At 43.2% G+C, this 16,130-nt stretch overlaps 1 protein-coding gene across 4 annotated transcripts in view; it reads right to left on the minus strand.

Annotated features, from left to right (window-relative positions):
* The window catches only part of PARD3B (par-3 family cell polarity regulator beta), a 429,076-nt gene that overhangs the window by 17,876 nt on the left and 395,070 nt on the right, over window positions 1-16,130 (minus strand). The gene's annotated exons all lie outside the window — the stretch shown is intronic.

Below are 16,130 nucleotides of genomic sequence, written 5' to 3' on the forward strand. Positions count from 1 at the left end.
AGATCAGTAACAAGTCTCTTCAAAGAAAAAGTCAGATTATTCATTAAATAACCTTTCTTGATATTGTTTACAGGCTATTTAACAAAAAGCATTGCACTAAGGCAACATTAAGGAGGCATCATTTAAACCACAGACAGTGCAGGGAGTGAAGAAGTGAAATTCCTCTAAGTATCACTGACTGTCTGCCACCCTTCCCTCATGCTTTACAATGCACCTTTAAGTCTGGCTTTTCTGGAGGCCTCTGATAGCTAGGCAAATGATTGCTATTGAAAAGCAAAATGTATTCAAGGTAAAGCAGGTGCTTAAGTGCTCTGATGGATCTGGGCCTAAAAATTCAAGTTGTAAACCCCAACTCAATTTCAACTGACTAATTGGATTCATCTTTTTTTTTTTTTTAAATTCCCTTTCGTTTCAAACCGATCTGCTCTGTGCTTTCTGCCGTAAGCGTGGTGCAGTCCGTGCCGCAGCACAGCCCATACCACCGAGCTGCTCCCACTCGCCGTTCCAGAGGGGCTGCAGCACACTGCGCTACACAGATCCTTACCGAAAATGCTCAAAACCAGCATGCGTATATTCAGGCAGCCTAAATTCAGCCTAATTCCCTAGTCAGTGAGAAACTTGGATGCCTTCAGAGACCCCTACAAAGCTAATTAGAGGACTACCAGAGGTCGAGCCAGCCAGTAAGAGCAGTATGCACAGCAAAGTCGCACAGGCTTTCTGAGTGCGGCTACTGGGATCCTTAAAGCTTTTCACTGATTTTGGAAATCTTTAATCGCTGAACGTATAGTTGTAAAGTGTGCTTGCTGTTTGAGGAGCTTTGGAAGAAAGACTGTTATTATGTTCTTTCTTCTCTTTGTTTTGTCCCAGCTCTTGTTTTGGGTGGTTGATTTCAGCTCAAGAGGATATCACTATTACCTCTTTAACAAAGCAAAACAGAAGGAAAAACTGTGACCACATCATGCTTCTAAAAATACATTCTTTTTATACTGAAGACATCTCAGTTCTCAGTAAACAAATACTCCTTTTCTTTAAAGCATAGCATCTCAGATCGAGACAAAATTCATAACAAAAATGCTAAATGAGGGACCAAAACCTGGTGACACATGGGTAGGCACAACAGTACGCTAACACCTAGATCCAAGCAAAAAGCCATTCACATGGATTTTCAACTGTGAAATCCTGCTGAGATTGGTTTGCTTGCCAGGTTTTGTCATGATCTACAACAGACTGCTCTCAAAGTACTTCCCTTCACCTGGAAATCAAAAGCTATTTTTCATCTTTAAATGAAGAAAAGTGCCAGCTACTCAATATCCAAGGACCCCATTGGCTTGGGGTTTTACTTGATAATCTGGGCTGGGTTTTGTTCACACATTTACCACCCTCTCTCTCCACCCTTGGCTGGAACTGGCTGCCAATTTCCAAGGTTCTGTCTCAGACTATCTAATGCACAGATCCGATCTCCTTACCAAACTACATCTGGAGTGGAACAAAAATGGCAGATAATTCACTTTCACAGAATCACAGAATCACAGAATGTTAGGGATTGGAAGGGACCTCGAAAGATCATCTAGTCCAATCCCCCTGCCGGGGCAGGATTGCCTAGACCATATCACACAGGAACGCATCCAGGCGGGTTTTGAATGTCTCCAGAGAAGGAGACTCCACAACCTCTCTGGGCAGCCTGTTCCAGTGTTCAGTCACCCTTACAGTAAAGAAGTTTTTCCTCAAATTTAAGTGGAACCTCCTGTGCTCCAGCTTGCACCCATTGCCCCTTGTCCTGTCAAGGGATGTCACTGAGAAGAGCCTGGCTCCATCCTCTTGACACTTGCCCTTTACATATTTATAAACATTAATGACGTCACCCCTCAGTCTCCTCTTCTCTAAGCTAAAGAGACCCAGCTCCCTCAGCCTCTCCTCATAAGGGAGATGTTCCACTCCCTTAATCATCTTCGTGGCTCTGCGCTGGACTCTCTCTAGCAGTTCCCTGTCCTTCTTGAACTGAGGGGCCCAGAACTGGACACAATACTCCAGATGCGGCCTCACCAGGGCAGAGTAGAGGGGGAGGAGAACCTCTCTCGACCTGCTAACCACACCCCTTCTAATACACCCCAGGATGCCATTGGCCTTCTTGGCCACAAGGGCACACTGCTGGCTCATGGTCATCCTGTTGTCCACTAGGACCCCCAGGTCCCTTTCCCCTACGCTGCTCTCCAACAGCTCTGTCCCCAACTTGTACTGGTACATGGGGTTGTTCTTGCCCAGATGCAGGACTCTACACTTGCCCTTGTTATATTTCATTAAATTTCTCCCCGCCCAACTCTCCAGCCTGTCCAGGTCTCTCTGAATGGTTGCGCAGCCTTCCGGCATCTCAGCCACTCCTCCCAGTTTTGTGTCATCAGCGAACTTGCTGACAGCGCACTCTAATCCCTCATCCAAGTCATTAATGAATATATTGAATAGAACTGGTCCCAGAACCGACCCTTGCGGAACTCCGCTACACACAGACCTCCAACTGGACTCTGTCCCGCTGACCACTACTCTCTGGCTTCTTTCCTTCAGCCAGTTCACAATCCACCTCACTACCCGATCATCCAGACCACACTTCCTCAGTTTAGCTGCGAGGATGCTGTGGGAGACCGTGTCAAACGCTTTACTGAAATCGAGATAGACCACATCCACAGCTTTACCATCATCTATCCACTGGGTAACATCCTCATAAAAGGCTATCAAGTTGGTTGAGCAAGACTTCCCGTTGGTGAAGCCATGTTGACTGCCCCTAATGATCCCCCTATCCTTGATGTGCCTAGAGACAGCACCAAGAACAAGTTGCTCCATCACCTTTCCGGGGATGGAGGTGAGGCTGACCAGTCTATAGTTACCCGGGTCCTCCTTCCTGCCCTTTTTGAAGACTGGAGTGACATTCGCTTTCCTCCAGTCCTCAGGCACCTCTCCTGTTGCCCACGACTTAGCAAAGATGATGGAGAGTGGCCTAGCAATGACTTCCGCCAGCTCCCTCAGCACCCGCGGGTGCATCCCATCAGGGCCCATGGATTTATGGACGTCCAGGTTGCTTAATTGGTCCCTGACCCAGCCCTCATCTACCAAGACAGATTCCTCCTCTATCCTGACTTCTTCTGAGGCCGCAGGGGTCCAGGGCTCCTCAGGACAGCCTCCAACAGTATAGACAGAGGCAAAGAAGGCATTCAGTAACTCCGCCTTCTTTTTATCCTCTGTCTCCAGGGCCCCCACCTCATTCATCAGTGGGCCTACATTGCCTCTAGTGTTGGCTTTACCTGCAATGTATTTGAAGAAGCCCTTTCTGTTGTCCTTGACCTCTCTTGCAAGGTTTAATTCCAAGGAGGCCTTAGCTTTCCTAGTTGCCTCCCTACATCCTCTGACAACAGACTTATATTCCTCCCAAGTGGCCAGCCCCTCCTTCCACGATCTGTACACCTTCTTCTTCCACTTGAGTTTGCCCAGCAGTTCCCTGTTCAACCATGCAGGTCTCCTGGTACCCTTCCTTGACTTCCTACCTGTTGGGATGCTCTGATCTTGAGCTCGGAAGAAGCAGTCCTTGAACGCTAACCAACTATCTTGGGCCCCCTTACCTTCTAGTACCCTGTCCCATGGGATTTCCCCTAGCAATTGCCTGAAAAGGCCAAAGTTGGCCCTCCTGAAGTTCAGGGTTGCGATTCTGCTAGCTATTCTGTTCCTGCCACATGAGATCCTGAACTCTACCATCTCATGGTCGCTACAACCAAGGCTGCCCTCAACCTTCACCTCTTCCACCAGACCCTCCTTGTTAGTGAGGATCAGATCCAGCAGCGCTCCTCTCCTAGTTGGCTCATCCACCATTTGCATCAGAAAGTTATCATCAACGCACTGGAGGAACCTCCTGGACTGAGGATGGCTGGCTGAGTAGGCCTCCCAGCAAATATCAGGGTAGTTGAAATCCCCCACAACCACCAGGCCCTGTAATTGAGAGACTGCTCTCAGCTGCCTGTAGAAGGCCTCATCACCGTCCTCATCCTGATCCGGTGGCCTGTAATAGACACCCACAACAGTATCACCCCTGCCAGCCTGCCCCTTAATTCGCACCCACAAACTCTCAACTCGCTCCTGATCTGCCTCTGGACAGAACTCAATACATTCTAGCTGCTCACTCACATAAAGAGCAACTCCACCACCTCTCCTTAGCGGCCTGTCTTTCCTGAACAGGACATAGCCATCCATGACCACATTCCAGTCATGCGAGGCGTCCCACCAAGTCTCTGTAATTGCCACTAGATCATAGCCCCCCGACCGAACACGGATTTCTAACTCCTCCTGCTTATTCCCCATGCTGCGTGCATTGGTGTACAGGCATTTCAGGGAGCGAGCTGGGCACACCGATTTCATCCCAGATTCACCTCCTGATTTCACCCCAGGGGGATGGGGGGCCTCCTGGTCTACCTCAACACTAGAGCATTGCCCCAGTGGTGCAAGCCCAGCTACCACCCCATCCCCCTTCGAATCTAGTTTAAAGCTCTCCAAATGAGCCCCGCTAATTCCTGTCCCAGAACCCTTTTGCCCCTACGACATAAACCTTTCCCATGTATCACTGTCACGCCTGTTGTCTTATAAAACCAGCCATTATCAAAGAACCCAAAGCCCTGCATGTAGCACCAGTCTCGCAGCCAGGCGTTAATAGAGAGAATCCTACTATTCCATCCCACGTCATCACCTGAAAATGGAAGGAGGGAGGAGAAAACAACTTGTGCCCCAGACTCTTTCACCAACCGTCCTAGGGCCTTGTAGTCTTTCTTCATCCCCCTCAGACTACGGGATGCAGCTTCTTCCCCACCTGTCTGGAAGATCAGCAGGGGGTAGTAGTCTGTGGCCTTCACCAGGTTGGGGAGTTGCCTGGTGATATCCCTGATTCGGGCTCCAGGCAGGCTGCAGACCTCCCTGTGATGGGGGTCAGCTCTGCATATTGGGCCCTCAGATCCCTTTAGGAAGGAGTCTCCAACCACTAAAACTCTTCTCTTCTTCCTTGTGGAGGAGGTAGCTATACGCCCGTCAGGTTTTTCTGACTGTGGTGGGACCTCTGATATAGGTTGCCTCTCCATTCTATTCATCCATCCTCTTCTTTCTATTAAAGTTAACACTCTCCTCCTCTTGCTTCCCACATATGTTATACGGTGGATGTGTTTGCATGTTCTGCTCTGGTTTTTCAGCTGTTGAAAGTGCATGAGCTATCAACTACTCTGCGTGCAGAGAGAGGATGGTGACTTGAGGAACAGCTTCCACTTTACTTGACTCCTCACCTCATCACCGCTCGAACATTTAAATGAATCCTGTTGGGCAAGAGGCCTGAAGCAGAGAGATCCTTAGGTGCTCTCTCCCCACCATTTTCCCCCCCATTGAAGGGTTAATTAGAGCAGAATAACTCTTAAAACTAATATTTATTCAAACAGCTGTAGGATCCCATCTGCTCACGCAGAACAGAGCGCAGAACTAGTGGAGGCCACATTGATACCAGACAAAAGCCAGCAGAAGGTATGAGTTCTGTCAATATCTCTATAGGCAGATTAAGTTACATTTGGCAGACAAAGTTTTCAAGTACAGCAAAGACACTATCATTACTGTAAAGATGTGGTTAAGTTTTTAGCATATGCATCATGGTATTTAATATATTTCCAAAATATAGCTTGCTGAAAGTCTGACTAGCGGCCTAGGTACTATTTAACACCAACCACATGCCTAAAGTTTTCCTGGCATGCTTCTGGCATATCCATGACATCTTTATCTGTGGTGAAGATGCTCAATAGCTTATGCAGATTTTCCCAAATAAGCATCAACAAAAGAGCAGTATCACTGAGCATCTTGTGCTTTGTTTATGCCATATTTTAAAGAACTGTTCTAGTAGAAAATTTTGTACAGGTGCTAAGTGACAAAATTAGTGCTAATTTACATAACTTAAATGCTAGAACAATGCAATCTTTTCCAAGCCTAGAGATGAGGGTAAAGATTCTTAAGAAAGCAGGAATCAATTTTCTCTAACAGGGCAGAACAGGAGTTTTAGCTCCATGCTTGCTCTTAAAGTTACTGGTCCATAACTGCTAGTGAACGGAATGCTTGCAATTCTTCAACAACCTTGAACTACGCTAATTTTTAAGTCCTACTTTTACTTCACTTATATATGTGGTAAGATGGTATGGGGTGGAGAAAACAGAGAGAGCAGGCAAAGATGTATTCCTTTTTCCAGGATCTCCAAAACATGGTGAGATTTGGACTGCGAACATTGGTGGGCAGAGTTCCCTGGGGAAAAACAAATATCCTAATCAAAGTTCATCAAATTACTATCAGACTGACCCAGACAGCAAAGAAATGAAGGAATATGCTCTAACAGTGATCGCATTTCAGCCTAAGCGTACTGCTGACTGCAATTGGTAGGAACACATCCATGGTTTGCAGTGGTTCCGGATCAGGCTCGTACTAGCTTCTACAACACTTCTTGCAGAATAAGGCGTTACTCAACCTAGATCAACATATCCAAAGCATGATTTTCTAAAGTGTCACAGTTGAAGAGCAACATAAAAGCGTTAGGTGAATATATGGGCAAAGAAAGCTGGTCAAAAACCTGTGGAATTTAGAATATTCTTTTGAAACGTGTTTAAGAGACTTCTGCAGAGGGAAATTAAATATGTCACCTACTGATGAACTGGAAGCAGTTTGGCTGCCAATTGTATGAGCTGTGTTATAACAGCTGCTCTAGCAACTGTTTTTACTATTAAATTCTTCAGTGATTCTCTTAATCCCAAATTAGATACCTCTTGCCTTTAATCACCAGTTTATATAAAAGCTCTCTCCTCACAAGGCAGGGTTTCACCAAGGATAACAATCACAAACAAATGCAGGTCTGCTTAAAGCACTGCCCTTGTGTTTCTCTATGGCTTGCATCTCCCCCACCCTGTTTCTTATTTCTCGGTGGGTGGCACGCTGAGTGCTCACGACTCTGTCCCCTATGTGTTTGTAAAAGAACCCAGAACTATATTTGAGTTCTTAAGATTTCACAGCCTGTCATTACCTTGCAGCATGCAATTAAGACTGTCCACATACAATTCATTTTCCTACTTTATCATCATAATCTCCTTTCCTCTTTCATAAATGTGTACATAAGAATACCTATAACTGACTCATTTTAAATGGCTTGCTATTAGAAGCTTGAAACTTGCCATCGTGACAGTGCAACTTCTTTGTTCTTTTTAACATCTTTCCTGTTTTTTTTCTGAACCTGCTTTGCAAAGATTGGATGAAGATAAGGGAACTGGACGGATTACAGAGAACTAACTGCAGACTGCCTCTGAGAGTCTGGTGCCATCACCAAGCTGCTGTTTGCTTACAGGAACCTAGCTGAGCTGTGATAGAACGTACAGGCGGTTCAAGCACAACACCGTGAGAGCTGCAGGAAGCTCGCTCAAAAAATCCTCATCCAGCATCCTCGAAAATCCTATGTGTTTACACCCAATACTGTTGGTTTCCTACATTTCTCCTTTTTTAAGCTGTTTTTAAAGCATGTTCGCTGACAACCATCTTTCAGCCATGCCTCCAGACCCATTTAACAAGAGACAGACAAAGCCAAGAACTGCAATGGAATTGTCTTATTTTACAATGAACTTTCTCACAGAAAGAAAAACTTATTTCCTCACTTTCGCAGCCTAGAGCGCACACTTTTTGGTCAGTTCTAATTTATAACCCAACATAAGCAGTAACATTTTCATTCCAAATATCTGTACCTACAAAGCAGCCAGCTGAGCTTCCCAGCCTGTTGGTCTCCTGAGCAATTTTAATATCCACCTCAACAATGCAAAGGATGTATTTGCATTTTGTAGCACACATCTTATTCCCCAGGTCTCACTCAGCACATCACTCTGTTGATGCATTCTATGGGACATATGCTTTTGTTTTTTAATTTGTTGTTCTTCTTTTAAATTTGCATTCACTTATCCTTTTTCCACAGATCCTTCATCTCAACCTAACTATTTTGTACTGACACTCCTTTCTTTCATTAATTTTTTTTTCCCTAACAGTTGTTTTGTTCTTTTACTCGCTGGAGGCATAGCTAATACAGCTTTCTCTTCTGAGGCAATGTCTCCATGACTTCATTAAATTTTATAACATTAATTCAAGCCCTTCTGTTCAAAGGCAATATTTTCCTCCATCTCCTGTATATTTAAGCTGAATTTGGTGCTCTTAGTTTGAGTAGGAGGTCCTTATACCTGGTTATACGCTAAAATCCATACCAGATCCATGTTTTTTGTAAATGTGACACTTAAAAGTATTTTTATTTACTCCGGCTAGTATCTCCTTGCAAAAGGGCTGGCTGTTTAGTTTCAAAATATTAATTGACTTTTAAACTATTCCATATTGCATTAACTGGCTTTTCGCTATGAGGAGCTGACTTATTAGAAAAATTGACAAAACCCATCCCTGTCTGCCTCCTCCTACACTTCCAAAGTATTCTTCTGGGACATCTGGTTTTTAGTGTTTTTTTTCAAGCTCTGTGCCAGTTGTTGCAGACATGTTCTTTGCTCAATTTTCTTTAGTTATTCCCATGGAAATTACAGAAGTGGCCTGCCCGCCGCCATACATGATTTGATGTCGTGAACCTTGACCTTTCTGACTTTCTAAAGTATACTTTTTCAGTATTAAGACTTAATTTAGCTTGGATAGAGGCATCCTGTTCATTTCAACTGATATTTCTATTTTATTAGAAAGCTGGAGGTACGTTTTACAACGAACTCTCCTTCCTTTTGAATTCAACTTGGAGATTTCTGTAATTGTGATCCTGTTCACAATTTTCTTTCCTTCTTTCAGCCAAGTCTTAGAGAAAGACACAAGACAGAAGACCATTTTTTTGAAACATCTACAGTACACCGACCCCTTCTTACCTGCTCTGCTTTTAATGCACGAGACTCATCCTGTAACTCTGCACGTTTTTGGACAAATGCGTTTTGACACGATATACAAAAAAAGCCTCCAGACGTCACGTATGACACCGAGGTGATATTAGTACCATGGCACACTGCAGCACAGTAACCGACACTGAGGAAAAACAGAGCAAGTTGCAACAGAGCACTTCCAGCTTTCTCCTGCATGTATGTATCATAAATTTGGTGCCCTGCTTTGGATTTGGATTCTGTCCTTCTTGAAATACAATGACTTTCCTGACATCTCGGAGACACTGGGCAGTTTCCACAGCAATCAGTTTTATTACCTTGCAGAGGTAATAAGTGAAGTTAGCTAAACAAATCTTAAACTGTTTGATATCAGATTTAAGCTAATCTTTTAATGAGCAAATCAGCTTGGTTCCCAAGCTTGTGCTCTAGCATGTAAGAAATGATCTTTTTTCTTTGCCTATATTTCATCTTGGCTGGTTTATTGCAATGTATCTTGGAGGTCCGTGAGTAGGACCAGTATTTCCATTAAAACTGGTTCTAAATTCATCTGCCAGGACTTAAAACCCAACTAAAACCATGCACATATTTCATTCATGATGATATCACCATGTTGGAAGATACAGACAGATAAGATTTTGCTGCATTTTCAATGAAAGTAGAGTTGTCAAGATAAAAATCCTATTTAAAAAATATCCCTGAGTTACTGATACTACTTTAGATGATTAAAACAGAGGAAAAAGTTGATAATCAAGTATACCATAGAATATACTGTTTGAATATTATTTATGTTTCACAAGACTAGGATGATGAAATTAGGTGGGCTGTTCATTTTTGCACCTTTCTTAGTTCTAATCCCATTTAAGACTCCAAATTATCAAGTCGTCTTAGTTTTGCAGTTACGTCAGGGCAATATTAAAAAAAAAATTATTTACATTGAAAACTAAAAAAACCCACTCGCAATTTGTTCTCAAATCTTTCTCCTGACCCTCTTCTCTTAATTTTAATCAATATGAGAAATGGGGGAGGTACAAACTTTTTTCAGCTACTCGAAACTACAAAATATTTTCCCATCACCCTGCCCTTCACTGTTTTGCACCACTTTGGAGGGAAAATCTGGGCATTACTAAAAATATTGTGTATTATATTACACACCAAAAGTTAATAGGTTTGCTTTGTAACTGTATAATATATGTCCAGTAACATGGTTTCACTGACAGACTGACTTTGGTGACTCTGGATTGGGTTGGTAAGTTATTTCACTGCCATTAAAGTTTTGGCAAAAAAACCCCCACATTTATGAAAATATATCTGCAGATGTTCTTTTTAACCAGGTGACTGACGCTCCAATCTATACACTGCTACAAGGCAGCAATGGCATTCCCTGAGATACCTGCAGCCTGCATCAGCATTGCCACCCTCTGCCTGCCACAAAGCACAATTTGGGGCTAAAAAGAAAAAAGCAAATTCAGTAGAGTCATGTAGTAAAGTCAACTGAAGAGAGGAACAGTGAAAAACTGAGAGGCAGACTGTTACTAAGAAGTGGCTGAGCACCAAGAAGGTCCCTGGAAGATAACTTGGCAGAACAGCAGCAGCATTGCAGGACAGCAACACTGTCACTGTTACTGAGAACCACTGTGCCACCGCATGGCACTTGTCAGTGCAGACGTGTCAACACCAAAAACAACCAGAACATCACATCCCTCAGCTGACGGCTATACCAATCCCTCAGCTGACGGCTATACCCACGACTGCGCTGCTGGGTCAATGCGGTGTAACATACCGTCGGATGTCAGGGAGGAAATGTAAAGGGAGCCTACAACAAGAGAAGGGGGACAATGTGGGATGGAATAAGTTAAATCAAAGTGATTTAAAGCAAAAGTATTAATTGTGATTTAAACCAACAAACAGGGAATTTTGATTTAAATAACTGATTTTAAACCTTGCTTTTTCATCTGTGCTCCTTGGTTAGTCAGTTCCCATAAGATGGGAATGCTCTGACAAGTTGATTTGCAGCTAATTATAGTCCGCACTAAAACTGTGGTTTCTTTTTGTTAACCAGGAGAATGCACTATACACCTATTCAAGTAATGTCAGTATATTAATTTCAGATTCTGCTAGGCAATGGTGAATGATGACTCTTATTTAATAGACAATTAACTTTTTCATGTGATTTGTGTCAAGTCTCTTTCTGATGACGTTTTTGGGTTTCAATTAAATTGCAGAAATCCTGCATTTTGAAATAAACTTCGTTAGTAAAATAAAGGCAAGAACACTCAAGTGCAAGAAAAAGCTAATGAAACTTGCTAAGTAATCCATTCCTTCTGTTTGAGGAACCTTATCTCTTCATGACATGGGTGTTACAGAAACTTCGCTTCTGATCCAAAGAGTTGAAAATGTTTTTGACTCAACTCTAGAGGCTACCTCATAAATTGACTGCGTGGGCACTCCGGCCCCTTGAGTCAGTGCTGTTTTCATGCTCTATAGCATAAGACCTAAGTGCTCAATCTATCTAATTTATTGAAAGGGAGGTTAAAAGATAACATAAATGATCACTGCATAGAAATACTGAAGGGGAGGCATTTTGCAGGCTTGGCTCTTAAAATCTAGCAGAAAAAAATATTTACTGTAATATCTAGAAACTGAATTGGGTAATTTCAGGTTGAGGGGAAAAAAAGGCATAATCTTTTTAAACACTAAAATAATTAGCCTCTGACGAATGTAATGAATTCTCCACAATGTGACATTTTGATTCTAGGTTAGAGGCTTTTGTAAATATGTGTAGAAAAGTAATGCAATGGATCAAAATTGAGATTTAGTTTGATGCACAAATGTAGAAGGTCTTTGAGGGCCCAGGCAAGGTGATGAAAATTGTCCCTTCTGGCTTCATACCTAGAAATGGAGGATGTGCTGCTTTTAGCTACTGCCTTAAAAAGTGCAAGTTGCATGGTCAACCTGAAGAGAAGCTTCCAGCGTGGCAAGACTATGTGCTGCCACTGTACTGCAAGGCTAGTTCCTTTATACATTTGCAAGTTTCCCAGTTTTAAGATGCATGTTATATTTAAGACAGATATTCCTGTGAGCCAGTTACCAGTTTGTTCAGTGGTCTCCTCCCAGCCACAGCAATACAGCTGAACTCATCTACACAGCCTGAACTCATTTTTCCACGCTAGCAGTTATTTTCTAATGCTCTTACTGCCTTTCCAGCCCAACCCCTTTTCTCAACAAAAATGCCTGTTTTTCAGTAATACGAGGATTCCAGAGAAAGTCTGGAGTATTAGCTTTCCTTGGAATCAGCATTTCTTACCAGGAAGATGGCTGAGCTTTCTGATCTACACTCATCATGTCACCAGTGTCCCGTCCCGGTGTCTGACAGTCTGCTTTTGGTCACAGCCAGCTTTTCCATCAACACAGAAAAGAACGTGTCCTCAAACACGAGATTTCTCCAAACAAGGCTGCCATTGGCAAGACCGTGATTTACATTAAGACAGACTTCCATAAAAGCAAGCTCAAAAATAAAACTATGAACAAACAGAGCAGCTTTAGCTTCGTATCTGTTCCATAGCTCCATCAGGAAAATATTCTGGATTACACCAAGAAAACAGGCACTAAAAATAGTTTAAAAAATACAAATGTTCTTCTGGCTCCCACACCCTTGCCCTGCTCCTCTTCCCAAAAGAAGAGGCTAAGAGGTATAAGAATCAAGCCATTCTCCTCCTAAGCAGGAGGATTTAACATTGCTTAATACTACTACTCAGCACTACTTAGCCGTAGCCCCAGGGCAACATGTAAGTATTGAGTGCAAAGAACTGTATCTCTCTTGCAAAGCCTCCCATTCTGTCTTTCCCACTTTGCTGCTTTCCTGCAGACAGAGCAGCACAATGCAGCGTGAGATGAAGACCTGCCACTCTCCTGCCACAGCCACTTATCATCTAATTCAGATGTTTGCCTCTGTAGACATTTCCAAACCAAGTCTACAGACTGGCATTATTTCACCTAGAAACTTAACTACGTAACTCAGCTGGCCACTCATTAAGCCAGTCACATACAAAGCCTTCCTCCAAAGGCTGCTGCCTCCCGTTTTCAGCTTTTAATTAAAAATGTGACCTTAGACAGGAACAGATCCCCCACTCAAAGGCAAAAAGGGCATCACTGAGCTCAGTGAGACTGGGACATGGGATTTGCTGCTGCATTGACTGAAAAGGCAGGCATACTTGATACAGCTGAATTCCTCAAATACATTTAATACAGACTTACATCACCTGAATTTGGCCCGTAATAGCTAGGCATAAATTAGCAGCTTCAGAGAAAGACAGAAAAATACAAAACAAAAGGGCAAAGCAGTAATGATGTTTCAAAGCTCAGATTTTTACAACCCAGCAGCAGATATGTTTGGATGCTGCTGGCAATCTGACTTCCCCTCCATTCAGGCCGCGTGCCTTTGCATGGGAATGGGGTACTGCCTTAGGGGCACCAGACAGTCATAAAGCTATTTGGCAGGTGATTATTCCTCCTTGCCCAGTGGGGAGGAAAAACAAAGCTCTTACTCAATTTGTCCATGCCCACACACACTGGCATGACTCCTGCTGGCTTCCAGGTACGCAGAACAGTTTCCCTGTAGGTCCCAGCTTCTCTCGACATGGCACAGATACCCTCCTCCCACCTCATCCAGTGAAACTGGATGCAGTCCAAGCGCTTTGCTCTCTTTCCTTGTGTTGTGCCACACCAGAGCGGCAGGCAAAGGTCATATCCTCCTGGACTCAACACAATATTGCAATAAGAATCTGTTTCCCAGCATCTACAACCCTCATCTGAAGCCTTTTTAAGTATCTCTTATTAAACTGGACTTAAATGGCTAAGTATGCACGCAATTATATACCACTTCCATACCCAATGCAGCTCAGTGGTTTGACCAAGGTGAGGACAGGGACAAGACAAAGGCAGGAAACCATGAATTAATACTAGAATGCTGAGGAGAAGAAAACTTCTTTGAGGAAATACTACTTCTTTCTACCTTCCTATTTCTTTCTCTCTTTTTTTTTTTTTTTTTTTTTCCATAATGCTGCCCATTACAGTAGTATTCATGGATCCTCCACTGAGAATAGGTTGGCAAATGGGTGGTTTTTACCTGGATTCCTCTATATTCCTGGGCAGTCAGCCATAAGAACAAAAGAAATCACTTATTTCCATTAGTGGCTGGCAATGAGACTGCATCCCCTTCTTCTGGATTTACACTTCACTGTAGCATCTAGTCATTTGTGACTGCCAGGGCTTAATTACTGCAGTAACATGAAACTGCAAAACTTACAAAACGTAAGTATAAAAGGCAGCAGCTCATTGCTGGACTGTAGGCACACCCAAGGGTGCGCTGTCCCAAAGCTCTGCTCCTGCCAGGGTGGAAGACCTCTGGAGACACAGCAATGGTGTGGCCTGTATGCAGCAGTGGGAGCGTTCGGTCAGGAAGCACACAACCCCTCTGAAGTGCACGCCCTCTCACTCGCCAGCATAATCTTCTTAGGCACTGAGAGAAATGACATTCTCCACACCGATCCCCAAAAGCTCATTGAATGTTTGGATGATTTCCTAAACGGCAAGTCCCAGCCAGCTGAATACTCAAACCTGTCACAAGAGCTAGAGAGCCGCACTTCCAGCAAGTTAAACGGAGGTGTTGGGAAGAACACTGTGAGATTCATGATCTGATTCAGACAGGCATACTTTCAAAAAACCCAACACAAAACCGCAGGGTGCAGAGGTGAGTAGAGCAGTACACACACCTCGGGGACATGCTGTGGATGCAGTGGGTTTGAAAGGGCACAGGATAGAAGGAACACACAGAACACTGCTGCAAAAAGCGAGGGCACGCCTGCATCTGCAGTGCTGTGCTCAGTTCTGGTCATCCTCCCTCGAAAGGAATACTGGTGAAATAAAGAGAATTCAGGGTGATAGGAAGTTACTTCACTGGGAAATTTCCATGTTATAAAGACTGAAAAAATAGGGTTGATTAGCTTGAAGGGAAAATGAATAAAAGGAGACATGATACAGGAATGCAAAAATTGCTCTAGAGATTTACACTGGGCACCAATTGCTAATTTATTCTTGTAATTCACAAGGAAGTACTCAACAAAATTGAAGTTTAAAATGGATAAAAAAGAGTGTGCATAATTAAACTACACCTAGCTAACCTGCAAAAATCACTGCTAAAAACATGACAGGAGACATGAGCGTTGGAGGATTATGAAAAAAAAAAGGCTCTTTACCCAGGAGAGTAAGAATATCCACAGTCAGTCAAGAAATACACGCAGGACACACTGCTGGAAAGCAGGGTTCTGTTAGAAAAGCCAGTCATTGCACAGGATGAATTTCCAAAATGATGGCTGACAAATATCATTTGAAGGCACTAACTAAACTACAGACACACCCTTTGGTTTAGAAACCACGTACATTCAAAATGCCTACAAACATCCAACTATGTCTTGTGAGACAGTCTGTATATATTGGTTACCAAAAGTAAGATATTCTTTGTATTTTCATCTGGAATTGGACACAGCATTACATATTTATCAATCAGTCTCTCCAGTGACACCTTTGAATGTAAATAGCTCAGTGAAAAAAGAAAGAGAAGCAAAAAGAAACTATTCACTGATTTCCTAAATGCCAGCACTACTTCACAACAAAGAATCTCTTCTTGCTTTTAAATAGCTATTTTTGCTCTGCTTTTACAAATTACCTTGCTTGTAGGTCCAAGAAGAGGACTGAGCAACCCCTCTAAGGTCTTTCCCAGCCCTCTAATTCTAAAGGGGAAATATTTTCTATTTTTATTTTCCTCCCACTGCTTCCCACTATCTCTTCTATCATCCTCTCGCTCCCCTTTCTGGCTTGCTAAATCTTACACTCTGCTATTAGAACTCCCACAGAAACGGGACTGAAATCTTTGAAATGCTTCCTTTTTGCTATGCCCCACTGGTTTCAGACTAGAATTACTCTTCATTGAGTTGATAAGGATTAAAAATTAAAAAAAGCCCTCAGAGAATTCACCCTCATTTCCACAGTGTTCAGCTGAAAGCACAGACATGCTCTACTGGAATAGGACTGCTAGTCAGATGGTCTTTGCAGCAACAGTGGGACTTCAGTAGCTGTGGCTGCTGTAGTGGAGGTTTTCCACAGCAGTACTCTGTCAATGCCAGCTAGGAT

Source organism: Nyctibius grandis, chromosome 9 (genome assembly GCF_013368605.1).
Source record: "Nyctibius grandis isolate bNycGra1 chromosome 9, bNycGra1.pri, whole genome shotgun sequence".
Lineage (NCBI taxonomy): Eukaryota > Metazoa > Chordata > Aves > Nyctibiiformes > Nyctibiidae > Nyctibius > Nyctibius grandis.